Source organism: Dermacentor variabilis, chromosome 3 (assembly GCF_050947875.1).
Source record: "Dermacentor variabilis isolate Ectoservices chromosome 3, ASM5094787v1, whole genome shotgun sequence".
NCBI lineage: Eukaryota > Metazoa > Arthropoda > Arachnida > Ixodida > Ixodidae > Dermacentor > Dermacentor variabilis.
In genome coordinates this window covers 151375087-151397377 of record NC_134570.1, presented here as the reverse complement: position 1 = coordinate 151397377, position 22291 = coordinate 151375087, and positions in this window count along the sequence as shown.

The following is a 22291-nucleotide window of genomic DNA, read 5'->3' as shown; positions in this document are numbered from 1 at the left end:
ACTTCAAAATCATCCTGGGACATGGAGCAAGAAGCCGGTGGGTCTAAAAATGCGATTGAGGGAGCGCGAGTGACTATGAATGATGGAGAAAAGTACTCAATATACTTTCTAATGTGCCCTTATGTGCCTTCACGTAGGTTACAGTGTTCTCTCATACTTTATCAGTCCTTCGCTTATGTGTTATTTGCAAGATTGTGATAATGACCTCTGAAATGAAAGAACGATCACTTTAACTTCTCTGCACAAAATGCTATAACCCAGTTTGCATTTGATTACCGCAAGAATCTAAGTCTCCTAGACCGGCATCAAAAAACGAGGTCCATTTGATGTTTATCGATATAAGTGTAGGTTTAAAGGCAAAGTGGAACGCATTTATTTGAAGGAAAACAAGGGCGTTGAAGGCATTGGTTAATCATAAACTCGCACACGGATATTATTAAAATTGCTTCACGAAACAGTTATAGTAAATAAAACGCATTCATCCGTATGCCTCCTCTCATATGCTTTCCCTGCACGAAACAAGGACACTCGGTTCTAAGACATTACGGAGCCTGTAAAACGCAATTATTAGTTGTCAAACACCTCCTCAAGGTACCTAAGCAGGCCAGCGTAAACTACTATAGAGTGAATATTTCTTGTTACTTGGCCATTATATTTCATAAAAGCACAGACAGCAATAATGTAGTTTCATGTCTGGTGAGCACCCGCTTATTTACGATCGGTATCTTTATATTTGCGTAGGCATGATTATAAACAGCCGTTCCAGAAAAATCATGGGGAAGTCACAGTGTAAACTTCATGGTGCAGGTCTGCTGCACACAGCTGTTATTACGTCGACCCTTCCGATTTGGTAAAAAAAAAAGAAAAAGATTTAACTGTCGTTCAACGCTACTGTGGGAGTTCATTGACCTCTCCCAGTGGCTCTGACGTGCAACAGGTTTTCGTCGTGTTACTTTAGTGAAGAGGGCTACCCTGTCCGTAAGGAAAACACATGTGGCTGGTATAATTGGTAAGGAAAAAAAGTATGCCGAGCAAATTAACTTCCGGAAGTAAGCTGATTTATTTTCATTTTCCTCAGATAAAGGCACCAAAAAGCTTGCTACATAGCAATAAGCTCGCACGACCACAGCGGCTGATCGCCGTAGGTTAATATGAACTTTGCCGGCTGAAACACAGCTCTTTGGCGGCTTCTCTTATTATTTCGTAGCAGTCCTAGATCATGAAACATATTACCTCATACGTATTTTTCCCACTGTCGTAGCATATTTCTTAGAAGAATTTCTTATTTCTTATTTCTTAGTTTATTTTTCTTCCTTACTGTCAATACAAACCAGAAATTGCCCGTGGCAAGCGTTCTTGTAGCTTTTTGCTCGTGTCTGCAATGGTTTACAGATGTGACTCTAGAACGTTCTTTTCTTACATCTGTAGCCTTGTTCAGAATTGTCTGAAATACCCGTCTGAGGAACAAAAAAGTTTTGCTCGCACTCTACAAGCATTTATGAAAGGGCAACGTAGGTTGTAGAATGACTATTGTCATCTGCAATGGCGAGCTGTTTCAGCTATTGTTGTTTTAGGTGCACTCAAGTGTGCCTTTACTTTGTAGATGTAGATTTTACTGCTGGGCGCCACATGTGCAATCAATAATATTCTTCGTTTCATTACAAGCACATGAGTTGTAGAGTGAGGTTTGGAGTTAAGAATATCAGTTGCAATGAGAAGCACTGTAGTTATGACGCCAGCATTTATTGCGAGCACCACAACATATCTACGATACCTTCTGTGTCATTTTAAGGTGCCGAAGGCGCCATTTTTCAGCGTTATCACTTGATTTCTGTCGTTCAGTTGATTTGTATAGTTAGCGGAACTGGGCCGCTATCGGAAACTTTGCACTGGCCGTGTCTCTGCGCAGTCCGAACAAATTTAACATGCTTAATATACCGGATCAGTTATTTATAACGAGCCCAAATAATTGATTATTTTGGCACGTAACTGAGCGAGTGTCCTCTTACAGCATAGACATGTTTGCGGATTTTAAACTATTGCTGCGCCAACAATACTCAGAAGTACTTAAGTGCAGTAATCACAGCGATAAACAAGCTATTGGGATTTGCAGCAGACGCCGCATGCGAGGAGAACGCGAAATCAGCAACTGGGAATATAACACAGCTCGGTTGCTGCAAAGATGTTGCCAGAAGAGTGATGTGCTGGATTGAGTGAACGCCTAAGAATTGCACGGGACCCGGAGCACTGCCGCAATTTGTGAATTTATCGGAGCTTTGTCGTGTTACGCGCTTCTAAAAAGCGGGCTTTCGGGTAAACCGAATGATCCAGTTATCACTGGAGAGTTGGAAAACTGGACAACTGATGTAGGCTATATAGCCGCGATAGCAAAAGGACGTTGACAAGACGTGCACCACGATAGCGACAACCCTTGAGCAGTGAATGCTCGTGTCGAGTACGTTTACTGCGTAACGCGATATTTCATGTGCGCTCCTAAAAATGCTTCCGCCACATAAAAGCGCAGCAGAGTTGTAGTTTTGTTTTATCTTGCAGATACGCTACAATTTGTGATTTAGGGACAACCACTCGTAAAATAATTAATATACGTATTCACATATTGCTATTCACGCAACCAACATTCACCATATGCGAAAATAGCTGAAGAAAGTCGAATTCGCTATATGGGCCTCCCACAATCATCCACTCGATAGCACCCATTTTCCTTAAATATGAGAGACACATTTAGCTCCGAAGTTTTAAACCTTTTGCAGAGCATATCAAGTAACGCCACGAAGAATAAGTAAGAATAAATTGACGTATTCTGAACGAACGAAAAAAAAAAATCACGCAGAACTCCCCTGGAACTTGTTTAAGTGCGCGTAAGCATTGTGTTGCTTGCTCATCTCATCCAGCTCATCCAGACAATTCTATAGTACACTTCACTGTGCCGATTGCTCATCCGATGTCATTATCAATATTATGAAACGTGATCAAGCCAACACAAACGAAAGCGCTGCGGCAACATGAACTGGTGCGGACCGCGGCGCAAGGTACATTGATGACGCAAGCGAAGTACAGCAGCTGGCGGCGCCAGGTGCGCTGATGGCGTTCCAATCATTATAAGCCGTTATCGCTCTTTAGCACCTTACGTATTCGCGCCGAACCATTGTGAACGGTGGCTGGTCGTACTCCGGCGGCGGCTGTGTATGGCACGGCCAAGCGCAATGTATCTTGAATGCGACCTGCGAGGCAGACAGGGAGTTCTGACTGCTGATAGCTTCGCACGCTGTATTCTCGCAGCTTAGTGTTGAAGAGAGATGCGCGGCCGCCCGTCTTGGAAGCGATCTGCGAAAGGCGCATATTCCAGCGTGTACTGAGAGCTCCCTGAGTGCCGTCTTCTCGTCGCTTCGTTGGCGCTTAAGCGAGAGGCAGCGCCAAGCTGAATTAGGTCACTGCTGTGGGCGCTTTCTTGAAGGCGATCGTCTTGCTAGACAGACGGACGTACGGATGGACGGACGGTTTTTTTATTTGGTAAGCATAGAAATGCTTATGCATTAAAAAAACAGAAGGCTGACTATGACAGCACCAAGCTTTCTTCAGCCATCTCACATTCCGAGCACTTTTTAACGAAGTCAGACTGCGGGCTGCAGGGTCACGCAACACTGTTGCGCGCAACAGTATCAGTTAAACATGACTCCTTTAGAGCGGATTGGCTGCTTTAACCAGTCCTGTTGTAAGCAACGCCGTGATGTGGATCCTTGTTTAGAATGGTCGAGTGCCATTTCAATTTTTCCAGGAGCACACAAACATGGACACCTTTCTAGAAAAACGGCTTTCGTTTACATTACAGCGTCACATTAAAGTTACCCGAAATGCAATTTATTTATGCGTGTTCACCTATTATATATAGGTTTGAATGCACAGTGCTTTCTTTTGCGGCCGTTACTTACCTTTAGCGGACAAGCCTAGGTCCCACCTCTGCAATTGCTGTCGACCAGCTCGTGAAAATAAACCCCCCTCTGCAGTTACGAAGTGATTTGTCAGCACGTTCCCAGATTCTCCATGTTTTTCAATGCACAAAGCGAAATACACCGCATCGGAGCGACATTGAAGTGCCGAGAGAGAGAAAACAAACAGAAAGTTTAACCAGACTCAAGTTCGGCTTGCTACCTTGCATCCGTGAAAAGAAATAATGGTACAAAGAAAGAGAAGGAAGGGCTCAGAAAGAATAGTAGTTTCAAGGAAACATGAAGGGCCCTATAAAGTAAAATTACTCTACTTTTATTCTAGTCTCCTGGCGTCAAACTTAAGTAACCACCGAGGCAGGTATTGGGCAGTAACACGATGTGTTGTGTGTCAAGCCGAACCACACGTTCTGCTCGCTTATAGGAATTTACTTTTGTTTGCTTTCAAAACGAACCGCATTGCCTACTTTGTTCGGTTACTCTTATCTAGGTGGCTGCTTTTGGTGGGGCCCACTAGCGTAGTGAGAGTAGATAAACGGATGAAGAGGGTGGTGCCGGCATCTCCGATTGGTTCACTTCCCCTACTTACCTTGCAATGGCTAGCCGAAAACCACGGCGGCGTGCAACGCAACGTTAAAAATGCCGCTAGGACGGAACCTCAGCAAAAGAAGGGTTGGCAGAGCGGTTTCTTATACGCATCAAAAGGGCTCCATAGCGCTATCGTGCTATGCAAAAGAAAATAATAAATCCATGCTCCCAGGGAGCTCCGAGTAGTTTGATGCAAGAGCTATGGGCGGAAGCCATCTTCTATCCCTCGGAACCCAGCAGTCCCCGGCTATTTAAAAAATCCCTTCTATTCGACAAATTATATCTTTACCACGAACGCGTTACTTTAGCGAGACAAGTTATAGCGGTTTCGTCCGACGTCACGTGACAAACCGAAGAAGTGGCCGCAGCCCGAAAGCTTTTGACAAACAGCAGAGCGTAATGGTTGAAAAGGCGACGAATCATAAATAATTATTAAGATGACAGCCTTAGATGTAATATAAATAAAAAAATCCGTTGTGCAGTGCCGTCCAACCAAAATTCAGGTGAACCAACATTGGCATATGGGCGAAGTGGCCATATATTTAAGTTGGACTTCAATTGGTATCGTAAAGGTCCAGAGTCAAACCCACAACCTTTGGTGTTAATAAGGCGACGGTAATTAAGACACCCGCACCCAAGACCTAACTTTGAGATGTGGCAGAACCGGCCATGTCTCCAAATTGGATTCCGATTGACATTGAGAAGGTGGTGTGAATTATGGCGAAGTTAATTAAGGCACAGTCGATTAAGGTATAGTTAATTGAGGCACCCGCACCCATGACCTCTGGTGGGAGAAAACGTGGAAGAGGCCGTAACAACGCATTTCAATCAAAATGCAAAGTAATGCACTCAGTCTCATGAGAGTGCAGGCTTTCGCCTTCCTCCTCTTTGTCGTATGCTTGAATAACTCAACTTTTTTTTTCAATTGTTCGGTCTAAACAGGCATACATATTCAGCGCGAACACGTCATATCAAGTGGGGAGTTCTCTCTATTTTCGTGACGGCGTATCACACACAGGCGAAGAAGGGGTGGCCCGCAATCTTTCTGACGAATCGAAGACGTCTTATTGCAAATTGTAATAAAAACTGTTCGGAATAGCTTTGCCTTATAACGCACCAAATCTCTAAAGTATTGCAGAAACTGGTCGCCATGAGACACTAGTAAAGTGCGACTTGTTGCGTTCTGAACCAGCAGCTAAAATTGCCATGGTTAAAGAACTTTTGCTTTCAAAAACTGCTTCGAGTACAGCTGATCTAACACTGTCCGGGTAATTCGATGCTGAACGTCCCATCGGAAACAAACACGAAAAAAAAGTTCAGCAATGTGTTTTTGCTTCCGCAAGAGTGCCACATAGGCGTGTCACCTATTGAAATGCGGAAAACGTAGAGGATCGTAATGCGTAACTCAAATTATAGGAAGAAAGACAATATCCGCTCAGGGCGCAAAATATTTGGTGGCATCTCCAGCTATAGGGCAGAATATCACGACATGTTCGAAACGTTAGCAGATAAAAAAGTTCATGTCACAGTTCGAGTCTGGAAATACGGTTTTCGCACAGTCTTTTCAGGGCACGGGGATCGGAAACGTTCGGTATCCTGCATGGGCGGTTCTGCCAGCCTCGTCGGCTCAGTCATTGCCAGCAAGGACAGTGCATGTAGGGTGCGAAAGAAATTGGATGTGACACCCTTTATTAAAAGCGTGTCAGTTGTAGTTCCTAGTAGTAGTAGCGTTAGTATTAGTTTCTGTGGACTCTTACGCTCGGCGTGTAACACCCCGGGTAAAAAGGATGCTCGAAAGACTCTCCTCAGCCGAAACGGAGGATGGATTCCTAATTTGCTATCGTTGTCTCGTGGGGTTCCCGGTCTGCCAGGCGCCCCGCAGTGATGACAGGCCTCTTTGTGTGTGCGGCCAAGGGGAGAACCCTTTGCACGAACTCACGAACTCTCGGGGAGAACGCTTTCCGCAAAACAAACAGGAACCCCGGGTTGCCGTCCCAACTTACCTGGGAGAAGGGATCCGCCACCTATCCCCGACCAGACTGTGGGTTGCCGCTAGAGGAGGCAAGCCCGTGCAAACTCACTTGGGAGAAGGGAGCCGCCGCCTTTCCCCGACCAGACACCATGGGTTGCCGCCAGAGGAGGCAAGTCCGTGCAAAACTCACCTCGGAGCAGGGATCAGCCGCCAATCCGCGACCACACTCAGTGCATGTCACGTGACGTTGACGTGAGCAAGATCTCGTCTACAATTTTAGTGGGAACTATTTAAGAGGCCTCACAATGTACTTTTTCAATTCATTCATTCTCGTCATTTCATCTTTCACAAACCATTGAATAAACAGTGCAAGCTTCGCACTAGAAATCGTCTCGTCCCTACCTTGTCGCCATGGTCTACGGGACCCAATAGTAAAGCCGGTCGAGGTTCGAGAAACAGGCGTCGCAACAACTGGTAGGTAGCGGAGGGATGCGCTACTCTGGAGTCCCCAAATTTTAACATCTAAGAGGTCGTCTCCTCTTCGTCCTGGCGATAACATTGGGAAGGAAGGTGTCACGATCCATGACTGCATATGGTGAGCGCACGGCTTTTCTTCACTAAGATATCACTTGGCTTTACGTATTTTTTAGGGGAAGTACAGAACAGTTATTTTTTTAACCGTGGACGGAAGTTTTGAGTACGTGGACACTGTTACAGAGTGAATAGTTATGAATAGTTAGCAGCACTAAGGGCAGCCATGAACTTGAAGGCACTAAAGAAGCCGGAATTGTTTACCTTGGCCAGAGAATTGGTTGTCCAAATTGCCGCAGATCATTGAGGCGATCGAAGCGATCCGGTCAGACTACGGTGAACTAAACGAATGCCTAGAGAGCATTGCGCATAAGAAGGAAGAGCGTAAGCACCTAGAAGAAAAAGAAGAGCTTGACTGTGTTGCACGTGACGCACTCGAAATGAGGCGCCTAGATATTGCGTTCTGACGGCTCAAATTACCAGACCTAGCACAGAGGCACCAAAAGCGAGCGCAGAATGACAGGCTTGATGGCACCCTACGCAGTAGGAGGGGACATAGGTTTTTTTCCGGTGCAGTTTGAATCCAGTATGAGAAAGTGAAATTCGCGAGAAACACGTGGCCGCAGCGCTTCCTTACGTTGCCGCCACGTGAGGTAGCTGATATCATTGCCTGCATGGGGAAAGAAGAAGCAGAGGACTTCGATAAACTCAAAGTGAATCTGCTTAAGAAGTACAGGCGAAAATTCAGGGAGGTCCAGAAGACCAAAGGTGAGTCATACTCAGATTTCGCGTACACCTTGGAACTAAACCTGAAAGTATAGCTCAGAGGAGATGGTGCACTCAGCGACGCCGAAATGCAATTCAGTGCGTTGCTTTAGAACAGTTCTATCGCTGGCTGCCAGAAAAGAACAAGTATTGGGTTCAGGATAGGCCAGGCGTGGACACTATCATGAGAGTGGCCGACCTGGCTGAGGAGTACGTAACTCACCGTGCGTTCGAAGGCCCTTTTGGAGTACAGGACATTGAAGCCACCGTATCGGCAAATCTCCCGCCACAGTATTCATATTTGTTTTCTAACAAATCTAAGTATTTACAGCGACGCAAGGGAATCGGGTTTAGTGAAGGAATAGTGCAAGCCCTAACTTGTTCCAAGGCAAGGGAGATCGCCGCCAAGGCAAGGTACGAATGTCGAGCGGTGGGGGAAACAGGTTTGACGGAGGATTCGTCAACCAACACCAAACAGGACCGCCTAATAGGCGATATTACGGAAAGTACACTAGCTAATTAAGAGGTCACTAATGTACCGGATCCTGAAATGTCTTGAGAGGCAGAATACATAAGAAAATTATTCAATGTAAGCCCTGCCACATTGATTGCTGAGCAAGAAGAAGATTCTACCCTGCGTAACCTAAGGCCAGACGCGAAAGAAGGTGTCGCCACACAGAACGTAAAGTTCCTCAAGAGGGCAGGCGTCCTATGTAGAAAGTGCGCCAGTCGAAAGAGAGTGCAATTCGACAAACTCGTGGTGTCACACCCCTATCGTGAGCAGTTCCTCCACCTCGCTCACGGGGGCTTGTGGACAGGGCATCTGGGCATTCGGAAAACAAAGTACCACTTAGTGCAGGAATTTTACTGGCTCGGCGGCTTTCGCGAAGTGGAAGCATTTGTGATAAGCTGCGACACACGTCAACGCCTAGACAAGCCCGGAGATAAGGCTAAAGCGCCAGTGAAACTTGTTTCCACTTTCACGGAGCCGTTTCGCAGGCTCATAATACACACAGTGGAACCACTTTCTGCACCGCAGTCTGGCTATCGGCATATTCTCACTGTACTGTGCCCCGCAACAAAATTCCCAGAGGCGGTGCCCCTCAAAGAACTAAGCTCGGTTGAGATCGTCCACGTGCTTTTGTCTATCTTCGCGCGAGTGAGGTTCCTCGCTGAAATTCGGTTAGATCAAGTGTCCGTCTTTACGAGTGCACTGACCTCGACATTTCTGGAAACGTGTGGTATTAAAATTATTCAGAGCTCAGTGTATCACCCGCAGTCAAACGCGGTAGAGAAAGTACAATCAGTCATGAAACGGCCTTTGCGAGCCTTTTGTTAGGAGCATAAAGCCGATTGGGAGGTTTGCATGCCTCAAGCAATGTTCGCGCTTCGAACTGCACCGCACGAGTCAACAAGGTTTTCACCTTCAGAGCTCGGTTACGGTCGCTGCCTTGGGTCCCCTCTTCGCATTGTTCGAGAAGCCTGGGAAGGCCGGGCGGACGACCCTTCGCTTGTCGCCTGCGTGCTAGAACTGTTAGACCGACTGCACACATCTCAAGAATTAGCAGGGCAGGATATGCGCGGGGCCCAAAGCAATGCTAAGCGATACTATGACAGGACGGCTGGAACGCGACGCTTTGAAATTGGGGAAAAGGTAATGATCCTGAAGCCCTCATTGAAAATAAAACTGCAGGTTCAATGGGAAGGACCGGATGACATAATTCAGAAATTATCTGAAACAAAGTACGCAATCATGGTAGTTGAAAAACGAAGGACACCGCAAGTGTACCATAGCAATTTACTTAATCCATACCCGCAGAGGGAGACCATTGTGAACATGTCCTTCAACCAACCTGAGGAGATGCTTGTCGACTTTGCGGAGTTAACATCAATAACAGGGCAAAAGACATTCACGAGACCATTGACAAGCTAGTATAGCAGAGAGAGTTGAATCCCCATCAAAGGGTCGAACTGAGGGAACTCGTGTTTGAATTTAAATACACATGTTCAGACACACCTGGACCGACTATTGCGATCGTTCACGATATCGAGTTAACCTCATCGGACCGGCCCAGTTCATTCTAAAGCTTATCGCACTTCACCTCGTCAACGTCAAGTCATTGCCGCTGAAGTGAACATCTTATAGCTAGGTGCAATCCAGCCAGGACAGAATGGTTATACCTCGCCTCTTATCTTGGTCGAGGTCCCAGGAAAGGAGCCGCAACCGGGTATCGGCTACCGCCGGCTCAACTTAATCACGAAGGACCAGACCTACCAAATACGCATATCGTGGAAAGGCTTGAGAAAGTGAGCAGTGCTAATTTGATCTGTACGCTCAATTTAGTTAGAGGGTACTGTTAGGTTCTGTTGGGGACCGATAGGGCAAGCAGGCTTGCGGTGTTTATTTCGCAGATGGAAACCTTTCAGCCGAAAGTCCTGAGCTTAGGAATGGAGAATGCGCTCTATTGTTTCTCTAGCCTTATGGGCCAGGTACGACGGAGAAAATTCCGTATCTCGATGATATAGCAATCTTTTCTTCATCACGGGCGGGCCATATGCAACCCTTGCGAACCGTGTTGTTTCGTCTACGAGAGCCCAACTTAACTGTCAAGGCTCCCAAATGCCCATTGGGGCACGCGAAGGCAGCTTAATTGGGTCACGTAATAGGGCAAGGACATCGTCGGCCTTCCGAGGTTAAACTGACCGCAATAGACAACTTCCCGAAACCACGCACCAAGCAGGATGATAGGTCATTCCTTGGTTTCTCAGGTTATTACCGAAGATCTATCCCGCGTTATTGCGAGGTAGCAAATTCTTTTACAGATTCTCCCAGAAAAACAGAAATGTGAATAGTAAAGTGGGATGACGCAAAAGAAAAGGTTTTTAGTATGCTGAAGAAAGCACTAACGAGTCAGCCAGTGTTGAACGCATCCAACTATTCTAAGCAATTTATTGTTCAGTGTGATGCCAGCGACAGGGGTATGGGGGAGGTGCTTTGTCAAAAGAGAGATGACGAAAACGAACACCCCGTACTGTACACCGATAGGAAGCTTTTAGTTCGTGAGGAAGCACACAGGTGCATCAGAAAAGGAATGCGCATGCGTAGTATGGGCGGTGAAGAAATTAGCTTGCTATATGGCTGGTTGAAGCTTCACCATAGAGACTGACCACTGTCCCCTCACATGGCTGCAGTCCATGTCGACGAAAAACGGTCGTCTTTTGTGCTGGAGCGTGTCTCTTCAACAGTACACCTTCGATATTAGCTACAAGAAGGGTAAACTCAACGGCAATGCCGACGGTCTCAGTCGTTACCCCTAGAGTAGCGAAAGCCTCATGCTCTCTCTTGTTTCCATGGCATTTTTACGTTTGTATTCTTTTCATACGTTTTTTTATTATCTTCGACGTGGTAGTTGATTGTTAGCTGATTTTAGTGACCACGTCTTAACGTTTTCAAGAAATGGCTGTTTTTAGTGTTTAGAGGACACGCGAAAGGGATGGGAAAGCAGTAGCGGGTTTTCTTTTGTTTTCGTAAAGCCTGGTGTGTCTTGGGCGAGGGTGGCCTTGTACTCGCTTACTTTGCGGTTGTGGATCCGGTAATGTCCTGGAGTGATTGCTTGTCCAAACAGGAGAAGAAAAGTGGCGAGACTGGTTTGCAAGTCCAGTTCCACCGGACCGGACCAGGGAGAAAATGCACAAGAGTGCCACGAGGATAGATGAACGACTCCCAGGAAACTACGAGCTACGAAACAAAGGTTTGTCACCCATAAGGCTTATTTTGCTGCTGAAACGCCGATCCCTCGCCCAGTGGGTGCTGGCCTCTACGCATCGGGATCTTGCTCCCCCGTCGTATTAAATTTTGTCCAATCCAATTTCTCCCCCGCCGGAGATGCAGTTACGGTTGGCACGTAACACCCCTGGCAAAAGTGGTGCTCGAAAGACTCTACTCAACCGAAACGGAGGATGCATTCCTAATTTGCTGTGGTTGTCTCGTGTGGTTCCTGGTTTGCCAGGCGCCCCGCAGTGATAACAGGCCTCTTTCTGTGTGCGACCAAGGGGAGAACCCTTTCCATGAACTATCCAACTCCAGGGGAGAGCGCTTTCCGCGAACCAAACAGGACCCCCGGGTTGCCACCAGAGGAGTCAAGCCCGTGCCAACTCACTTGGGAGAAGGGATCCGCCGCTTATCCCCCGACCAGACTCCGTGGGTTGCCGCCAGAGGAGGCAAACCCGTGCAAACTCACCTGGGAGCAGGGATCAGCCGCCTATCGGCGACCAGACTCAGTGCATGTCACGTGACGTTGACGTGAGTAAGATCCCGCCTACAATTTTACTGGGCCTAAGGGGCCCCGCAATGTGTTTTTCCGTCCATTCCTTCTCTTCTTTTAATCTTTCACCAACCATTGAATAAACAGTGCAAGTTTCACACCAGAAATTGCCTTGTGCCTACCTCACCGTTATGGTACACCGGACACCTGCAGCCCACCGACAACGCGACGCTACACAATAGTAACGCCGGTCAGCGTTCGAGAAACAAGCATCGCAAGTGGACCAAATGGAAAACTATGAAGTGCTTCCTCAAGTGACCAAAATACGACTTATTCGCGATGTCGTTCGTGCAGGACACATTCCCCAGCAGCAAGCAACAAGATTTATAACCGTCAGTATTGTAACATGGAACAGTCTGCAGTTGTATACTTTTCGCGTATTCGGAAATACAACGGCATTTGTAAAGCTAGGAAAAAGGCGATGCGGGAGTTCACGTCACGACAAATCGTGTTTCGCAGCTTAGAGTAATTCATCAGAAGCGGCATGCTTTCCCCCTATGTACTACAATCCTGTTACGTACAATGTGCAGCGGTTTTCATGTGGAAATGATTAACTTTACCTTTCAGGCAATCATCACATTAGCCACCACAACGTGTGAACAACCATTATATTGAATGAGTGCCTACATTGTTTGTGTTTGTTGTACTCATCGGACTTCCTACTAATTATTCGCACTCGTTGCGGGGATCGAGTGGCAATGAGATTCTGCTCCTAAAAATGAGTTTGTGAGTTTCACTCCAGACTGAATTTCCATGGTGGCCAAGTTCAAAAAGTGCCCCCCTGCATCGATTGAGGGGCGTGCGAAAGGACCCCTTGCTTTGAACGCTAGGTGGTTAATTTGCTCCAGAGCCCGTGAGCCACGGCATCCCTTATAGCTGTAGTGTTTCGTTTTGACGTTATTCCACACGAATTAATAAAAAAAATTTACTCATTCATAAAAAAATTTTCCCGTAGAGGAGACTCCGAGCCATTTAACTCTACAGCATAGGAAGTCAGGTAAGAAAAATCTGAATGTGGATGACGTTCATGACTAAACAGTAATTTTTACCACCTTCTGCTTTCCTACTACATAACGTTTTCTTCTATTTTTGCATGTCCTAGCCTTGTCCCTCAGTGTAAGGTTGTAAACATCATTTTGTGTTCTAGTTTACGTCCCTGCCTTTCTTCTTTCTTTTATCTCCCTCTCTCTAGCTCTGTTAGTCTCTTCAATGCCAGCGGATGGACATGGGCGGCTGAACAGAGCTCAGTGAGATCGGAAATACACAACACGTGTCAAACTAAAACGGTTCGTTTGAGGCGTACTTGACGTGAATCATTTTGCATTTTTTCCATAGAAACATGTGACAGCTTTACTATCGTATATGGAATCTAACCTCGCTCTGTACGGGCGTGGAGGCACGTACATTGTTTTCCTTGCATGCATCAACGTCATGCCAAGGTTCCGTGCATTTATGTGAAGCCGTTGGCTGGTCTGGGTGCCACCATTTCACATTCCAACTTTCTATTCTTTGGTTCCACTTGCGGGAAAAAACATCACGCAGCTGGAAAATATTGGCCCTCCACAAAACAGTAGGTCGTCCTCCCTATAATCCATCTGGCCGCTACTGCGAAAGGAGAAAAACAAACCAAGATTTCAATATTTAAGCATAAAACTTGAGCGTGTTTTATTTTCAGAGAATCAAGTGCTTTTCTTTTTACTTGGTATGTGATTTTTTGAATTCCTGTGTTATTTTTTACCTGTGGGCAGTTGCACTCTACGTGTGGCGCATTTCTGCGTGCATTGTTAAAATTCCACGCAGAGCTAAAAATATCCAGTTACATGATACGCGCACTCTTTTATAAATGCTGTCCACAGAAGGTAGAGTTGGCTTTAGAACCCTTCTAGCTGTATTGACGCTGCGACGAAATGAAATAACTTCTGCTGTAGTCATCCTTCCCGAGCAGAGAATAAATTCCTCGTGATGTGGCCGCGAATGCCCGTTTAAATTGGCAATAAGTCAGTAAGAACTAAGCGTGGTTGGCTAATTACGACAATAGTAGCAGAAATTATAACAAAAGTAGGTATGGGCGGAGCATTATTGCATGAATATATGAGTGAAATGTGGACAGACAACGTAACTGTCGTCAAAAGATTGGCTAGCTTTGGCTAAAGAGCGAAATATTGAAAGCGACAGTAATGCGTTTCGTTGGGCAGCACCTCGCCGGTTCTTGCTCTAACAATCATGGCCGCTTGAAAAAAACGCGTGTTGCAGGTGTCGAGCCTGACATGAGAAAGCGCATGAGATCAGACCGAAAGAAAATGGCCGGCGTTTTTATGCCAGGAAGTCTGCTGCCAATTGCGAAAATACCACTGCACGTACCCAGCTGCATAGCAATGACGGTTGCGTTTTTGCCTACAAAGCTCGAGCCATAAACGGTTGTTGGAACGCTGCTAGCGCTTCACTGCCGAGCCTCATACGCTGACAATGACGGAACGTCCACTTGGCGTCATAATTTTTTTGATCAGCGGGAACTGCACGAATGAAAGATTGGTGAGGGATTAGATTCTTAATTGATGACGTAGTCATCGCTGGTAGAAAAAGTTCCAGTACACCTGAGCACTTTTTATGAGTTCTTAATGCGAAAGCACCAATTTCCAACTGAATGTGGCAGAGCGGTCCTTGGAGTTATAAGCTCCTCGTGGGCAAGCGAGCTCGTTCAGACGACATATATACATGTATATGTAGTGGCCCTCGACGAAGAGACATCAAAGATGAAAAAGAAGAGGAGGAGGAAGAGGAGAAGGAAGACATGGAGGACCGTAATGGCAGCTCATTACTATGATGAAACTATTGAAGACTCTTACCATGTGTGGGAGCTGCGTGTGCGCAGTCAACCACAGGCAACCCGATGTCGGTCACCTCCTACCTCGAAAGACGGGACACCCTGTCCCTCATCACGGGCTATGCTTTGGAAGGTGGGAACGTTGTTATGACATCCGAAGAACTGACTGCACGAGGCCTAGTCGAAACCATCACCAACAATGCCAAGGCGCAGATCAGTAACGTCACCAAAAGAGGTACCTTGAAAATTGACATGGAACTGGCAGAACTTGAATCTAAAGGGAATAAATCGCAAATAAGTGTGACGCCCTCAGAGTGATACAGATCACAGTGCACTGCTGCATCTGCAAAGCATGCTAAATGCAGTACCAAAATTAACGCAAGCAATTTTCAGTATACTTGTCGCTAGTGTGGTACGGCGAGAGACAGTAAAGCAGGAAATGTTTCATGGTAGCACAGCTGGTGATGCTTTTTGGCTGCATTTTTTATAGTACGCGTGTGAGCAGAACCATTGGTCAAGTAACTCCGATTGGTTACTTAAAATGCGTCCGTACCTATTTGCCAACGCTAAAAAGTGGTATGTTCTGCGCATCACAGAACGCGCGAAATAATCAAGGGAAAGGTGAAAGAAAAGCCTTATTCAGGCATTTCAGTGGGAACCCAGTCCACTTGTGGGACAAAACATTTTTCTACAAGCACAGAGACAGCAATTTGGTGGGCTATTAGTTTCAGAAGAGGCGTCTACTGTGATTGATGGATCCCACGCTTCGACTTCCAAGGACCTGCTCTACAGTTTAAAATATGTATCGTTTGAGTCCTGGCCTCAACATTCGTTAAGAGGAAGCTTTAGCTCGGGCCCAGCTCCGACGTGGCCCATTCAAATACATGTAAAACGCAAAAACTTCTTTCTGCGATAAGCTCTCGCCCGATTTTAATGAAATTTGTTGCATTTGAGAGAGAAAGTTTAATTCTGGTGACTGTTGCAAGCGGAATTTTGATTAAAGACTTGAATTTTGTTTAAAAATTTTTTAAATATTCTAGTTTGAAAAGAAATAGAAGCGCGAAGTTCACAAATTCATAGCTCTGCATCAAAAACATACATCGTGCTTCTGTAAACGGAATCCATCAGATCATTCAAAGCGGACAAACTCGATATGCCATTTTATATCTTACGCGAAACTGTTACGTTGGTTGCAAGGGTTCTACAAAAGCTGTATTTCCATATTAGTAAATGTTTTGATATTCATGTGTAACATATCAATTTTGTCGGCTTTAGATGTACTATTAGATGCGATTCACAGAATTGTATTATCATTTTTGTGGTTGGGTTACAGAGTTGTAAACTTGATTATTTCGTTTTTTGAAAATGTTTGATTTTCTCCAATTTTTAATAAAAAATGACCACATAACTCAAAAATTCAAAACCAACAGTCAGTAGCTTTCAAGTTTTCTTTTAAATGCAACCAACCTCGTCAAGTTAGGTGCACTGTTTGCCGAGAAAAACGAATTCTCCTTTTACATGTATTTAGATAGGAGCAGGCGAGCTAGAGCTTTCTCTTAATACGGGAGGTTCAACGCGAACCGTAAAGGGAATAGTCACAAAATAAAAGAGATCACTCTGCAAACATGAGTTGTCACATAGTCAAGGAGAATTTGCCGAAAACATCTTCGAAAAACCAAGAACGGCAGGACCTCTTAGATGCAGGAGGCAATATTCCTTGTGAAATCTAACTTGTTGTTTGTCCCAATGATCGTGAATAATATCGAGATGCCCACAGTCATGTATACAGGTGCCTCGGTCACCCTTATTATAGAGAAAAGAGTTGAAAAAAAAACTAAATTTTTGCCGCAAGAGCTGTTAAAGTTGAAGGTTAGGACGGAAACTGTCGAGAGCTAGCAAAATGAACAGACGCACAAGTGAAATCCAGAGAACTACAGCTTACCGTAAGGAGCCTCGTCATGTAAGGATTGGAGCTGGATTTTCTTTTATCCCGGCTTGACATTAAGCTATTCAAGATGAACATTATTCGGAACGACATTATGGCCACCGATAATTTCAACCTCATTCAATCACATGATAGGACAATCACAAGTTATGGCGACGTTTCACTGATATTTCCGAAACATCTGCGTATAGGCACCTATCCCCCTGCGAGGATTGGAATCACAATGTCTTTTGAACTTCGAGACAAAAGTGTTGTGAGGAAGGAAGCCTATGGTTTAAGCCGTGAAAAGAAAATACGGCTTAAACAGGAGTTAAATAAGTTAAATAAGGAAAGTTGGATTCTGGCATCATCAGACCTTCGACCTCTCCATTTACCTCATCCATTAGTATAAGGCCAAACGAAGACGGATCTCACCGCTTGTACACTGATTGCGGCTTTTCAAGCGACATTTGTTTCCTTTCTCGATGCCACGAATTGAAAAAATAATTTATGCGACCGGTGGGTGTTGATGGTTCTCCAGGATAGTACTATGTAAAGAATGTTGGCTATTACCATTCAAAGAGGGAACCAAGATATTAGGAGCGTTCATTACACCTTTCGACATCCACGAACGTAACCGGCTGCCATTTGTGTAAAAAAACCCAAGGTGCATAAGTGCAGAAAATGATGAACTCTGTGCTTAAAGAATTTAGCGGCCAATTTTGTAGTCTGTACGTCGACGAAATCCTCTTCTATTCCAGAACAAGAGATGACCACACCGGTCATCGATCAATTGTTCTAGGTGCACTGAACCGGGCACAGCTTAAGATCAACGTCATTTTTTAAGCCAGTGGGTTGTTTTTCTAGGCAGAATATTTGACGGGAAGACAAAGAGTACAATAGGGAAAAGTTTTCAGCACATCAAGAATATTTCAAGTACTTTGATCGGCACTCTCTTCGAGTTTACGTGGGGCTTACTGCACATTTACAGGCCTTCGTAAGGATTATGCACCAAAAAGAAAATGTCTGACTGCTCTTACCCCCCCCAAAAAAGTCCCCATTTGTGTTGTCCAAAGACTGCGAGCGGTGCCACGCAAAACTTGTGGAAATTATTTATTGAGACCCTATGCCGACACTCTCAGTCTTTAGGCTGGCACTTGAACTGTACCCTGACGCCTCTCATCATGATACAGGAGCCATTCTTTACAAAAGACATGCCAACAAGGCTTTTGCGAAACAACTAGAAGTGATAGGATATTTTTCTCACACGCTTATCAAAGCCCATAGTGACTGTGCTGAACAGGAAGTGAACCATTGGCTGTAGTTATGGCCCTCAAGTATTTTAAGAGCTATTTGCGAGGAAAAAGCTTCCAACTTCTTGCTGATAATGGAGCTCTGACGCATCTCTGACAACTCGCCAAACCAAAAGTTAGATCGGTGAGTGAAATTCAACAGTGCAATTTTGAGGTAACGCATCGCCCAGGCGAGAAGCACGAGGATGCAGATGCTCTGTCTAGACTTCATGTACCAAGAGAAGTTAACCATAACGAAATGAATATGAGCAAATACTAGGAAGAAATGCAAGGCATGCAGATGCAAAACGGACATTTAAAAATGCCCGAAACAATGATAACGACATTATTGCGACTCTACAACGACAGTCCGGTGTCTGGAGGACATGATGGATTCACTAAATTATACAGAATTCGAAAGCAAAGATTTACTTGGAAAGGCAGGAAGACAGATGCCGTAACATACAAAAAAAAACGTGTCACAACTGCCCATTATGCAAAGCAAACTTCAGGCCGCGTGCCCACAAAATGATCACGCCGCAAAAAGCGATCGTACGCTTCGAAGCACTAAATCTTGATTTTGCTGAAATCGAAAAGAAGGGCCAGGGGTCAAAAAGACGGAAACTTTCCTAATTGCAATAGAAAACTTTACGCTGTCCGCGGCTGGCTATTGCAGTCAGGGAAGATGTGAACTGCGTAACTTATTTTCGAGACAGGGATATCTTCTCCAGTGTTAAGGTCATTGTTGCGGGCAATGGATCAGCATTCCGAAGCCGCGAAGTTCGCCGTTGGCCTGAAGCAAGAGACATCGAGCTGCATCCCCCCCCCCGCCCCGGCACCCTATCACCCAGAACCGAATTCTCTTGCAGAAAGGGTGATTCGGAACTTTAAAATATTCCTAGCTCTGAGCCCCAACATTAAAAACGGGTGGAAGTGCGATGTGCAAGCAGCTGTTTGTTACCATAGCGGATCTCAAAATGACGCCTGGAGATGAAGCCCTTACTTCGCTGCCTTTCAGAAAACTTGGTTATCTGCGGACAAAGAACTCTATATACCTGAAAAAATAACACTTTCTTAAAAGCCACTGGATTTGAACCAGAAAGAGAACTGTGGTAAAAAAATGAAAAACGTCAAAAAATATCATCAGTCTGCGATACCCGCTGTGGAGCCAGGAGACATGGTGCTGGTAAGAAATGGGTTGATTTCAAACCGCCCTTTTGTGAGACCACATTCATATTGAAAACAGAAAACCACCAAGGGATTCTTAAGACCGTATATTATCAAGGACGCCTAGGAAAAAAAATAAGCGGCATCAATTGCCAATTGTCTTCAATGTCCTGCCAGGAGAAATGATAATAGAAGCTTGGGATGATGTAGTGATCTTGAATGAACAGATATGAAGGACAACAAAGACGGAGAAGAAGAGAACGAATACATGGAGGACCGCAATGACAGCTGATTCGTATATAGCGGCGCGCCTACGGCCTCCAGACGGCTCCAGACGCTTCTAAGACGGCTCCTAAGACGGCTCCAGACGGCTCTTAAGACGGCTCGCATGCAGGTAGAGCGAGAATAGAGCACGCTAGCGCGCTCGACCTGAGCGGCCGCGGTATCGGCAGCTCCCGGCATCCCACTGCACCACGGCTAGCCGGTCTAAATACACCGTGGCTACGGCGGCTGTCTCTTCGCGGCGTGTTCCACAAGTATAACTGAAGTATTGAAGACATTTACCATTGGTGAGAACTTTAACAATATATGTATTAGGTTTCTATCCATTTGAAAACGCCGAGCTGGCTTAGCAGTTATGGTGTCGCGTTACTGATCATAAGATCACGGGCCCGAATCCTGGTTGTGGCGGCCGCATTCGCTTGGGGGCCACATACAAATGCGCCCGTTTGACGGGCATCGTGGGCACGCTAAAGATCTCCAGGTGGTCAAAATTTCTGCGGAATCCTCCGCTATGAAGTCCCTCAAACCAAATCGTGGTTTTGGCGCGTAAAACCCCAGAATTCAATTCAAAAGAAAGATGGAGCTATCATTTATTCTAAAAGCCAGAGCTAGTGCACTAAAGATAAACACATGTAACGATGATTATAAGTGCTATATATATATATATATATATATATGTATATATATATATATATATATTTACACGCTGCACGACACAGCCGCAGGAAGACAAGGTACAGATGTGCGCGAGGATCTGGCCTCTGCCTGCTGGCGTTGTATGACGGTCCTATCCTTTGTTCTACGCTAACCATCTATGATCTTGTAAATAAGCCTATCCCATCCGTAACACAATTTTGGTAGACGTGCTGGGAGATCACGCAGAACACGGTTATCCGGGATACCACGGGGAAGGCGCTGACATTAGTGATTCGGACGGAGGCGATGTTCGCGAGGAAACCACGAAAGAAAGCTTTCGCCCAAAGCAAGCTGGCTACAGGACACATCATCAAGAAGCACGCACATGCTCAGGCAGAGCGAATGAGGACGTCGAACAGTGGTTGAGGCAATATCAAAGTGAGCCGCCACAATGAACGAAGCTCGTCCGCGCAGCTTTCTAACGTGTTCTTTTTCCGTGTGGAACTGCTGTTATGTGGTTCGGCAATAACTTGGGGCAGATTTATCGAAGAGATAAAGAAATGCTTTGGTAATTCGCTTTCTGAAAAGGAAAGGGCTGAGCATACACTTTCACGACGACCGCAGTTACAGGGAGAGACGTGCACTAGCTCCATTGAGGAAGGCCTGAAGCGTTGCGGAATTGTGAACGCAAATGTGTCGGTCGAGGGCAAGGATGGACACCTACTGAAAGGAATTACCGAAGACGTATACAATTTTCTTCCCAAGTTTGGTTGGCTGGGCAACGTGACCAAAGTAGCAAATGTGGAGTCTACTTAGTACCAGAGCAAGCCTGCATTAGTACGATGAGTTATGAGGTAAGCTGACTCATTTTCGCGACCCAGATGCCAACCGCGTGTGCCACCAATGCTCCGTTGAAGAGATGTACTGTGAAGCACCGGCAGCCTGGTGACAACCTGCCTTGAGCGACGATCCCCTTTAAGACGACACCCATCCCCAGAGCACCCTGGTCCAACCACAGCCTACAAGTTTTGAACGTCGACGTGACAGAAAGCCGCAACGCGCTTTTGAGGTCTGTGCACAACTTCTATGAAAATTGCAGTCAACCTGTTATCTACAGCTGAAGTGCTCAGGGACTCATCGCGAAGTATTAGCCCCGTCGCCCAAAGAGTGCTCCGCGAAATCGCGCATATTCACCTCGCGTGCAAGAAGCTGCATCCTGGCAACCATTTATCCCTTTTCTTCAGCTAGCTTCAGAGTACACGCCAAGAAATGACTCCAGAGTTTCTGACCGCAGCCATGGTCAAATAGGGTGTCCATCCCGGCTGCGGAAAGTGCTGGGCTCGAACATCACCACCGGACAGCCACCGGTGAAACGGGCACTATTGATTCGCCGCACGGCGCCCAGTTACCAAAGTTGAATCAGTGCTTGGGGGAAGCTCCCTGCCAGCAAAAGTAAGCTCTCACCCGCATCCCCGAAACTACTCAAGAGGACTTCGAAGCGGCCCTGCTTTATTGCTTACGGCCGAAAGGCATTGGTCAAGAGGGCCGGACTGGTGGCTTGAACCAGTGAGGTTCTAGACTAGGGACTCCACTTAGTATGTAGGGCTCCTGCGTGAGTCTACACCTCTACTTGCTTTTCCTTCGACTGCGTCGTGCAACATGACTTATATATATATATATATATATATATATATATATATATATATATATATATATATATATATATATATATATATATATATATATATATATATATATATATATAGCCATGACAAACTTGGTGACATTCAAGTTGCGCGCCCTTTTCATTGCGCACTGTGCACGCCGTACAGTGCCGGGTTCAGCAACAGGCAGCGATCTTCGTGGCACGGGCAGCCAGTTGGACCCGGCTCGCATGCGCCACGCGCACGAGGTGTCACGCGAGGAGAAGAGGAAGACGGTTCGAGCCCAGTTTGAGAACGCGACTGCCGCGGATTTCTGCACGACCGCAGTGACTTTTACTTGTGGGCACAAGTTCGCC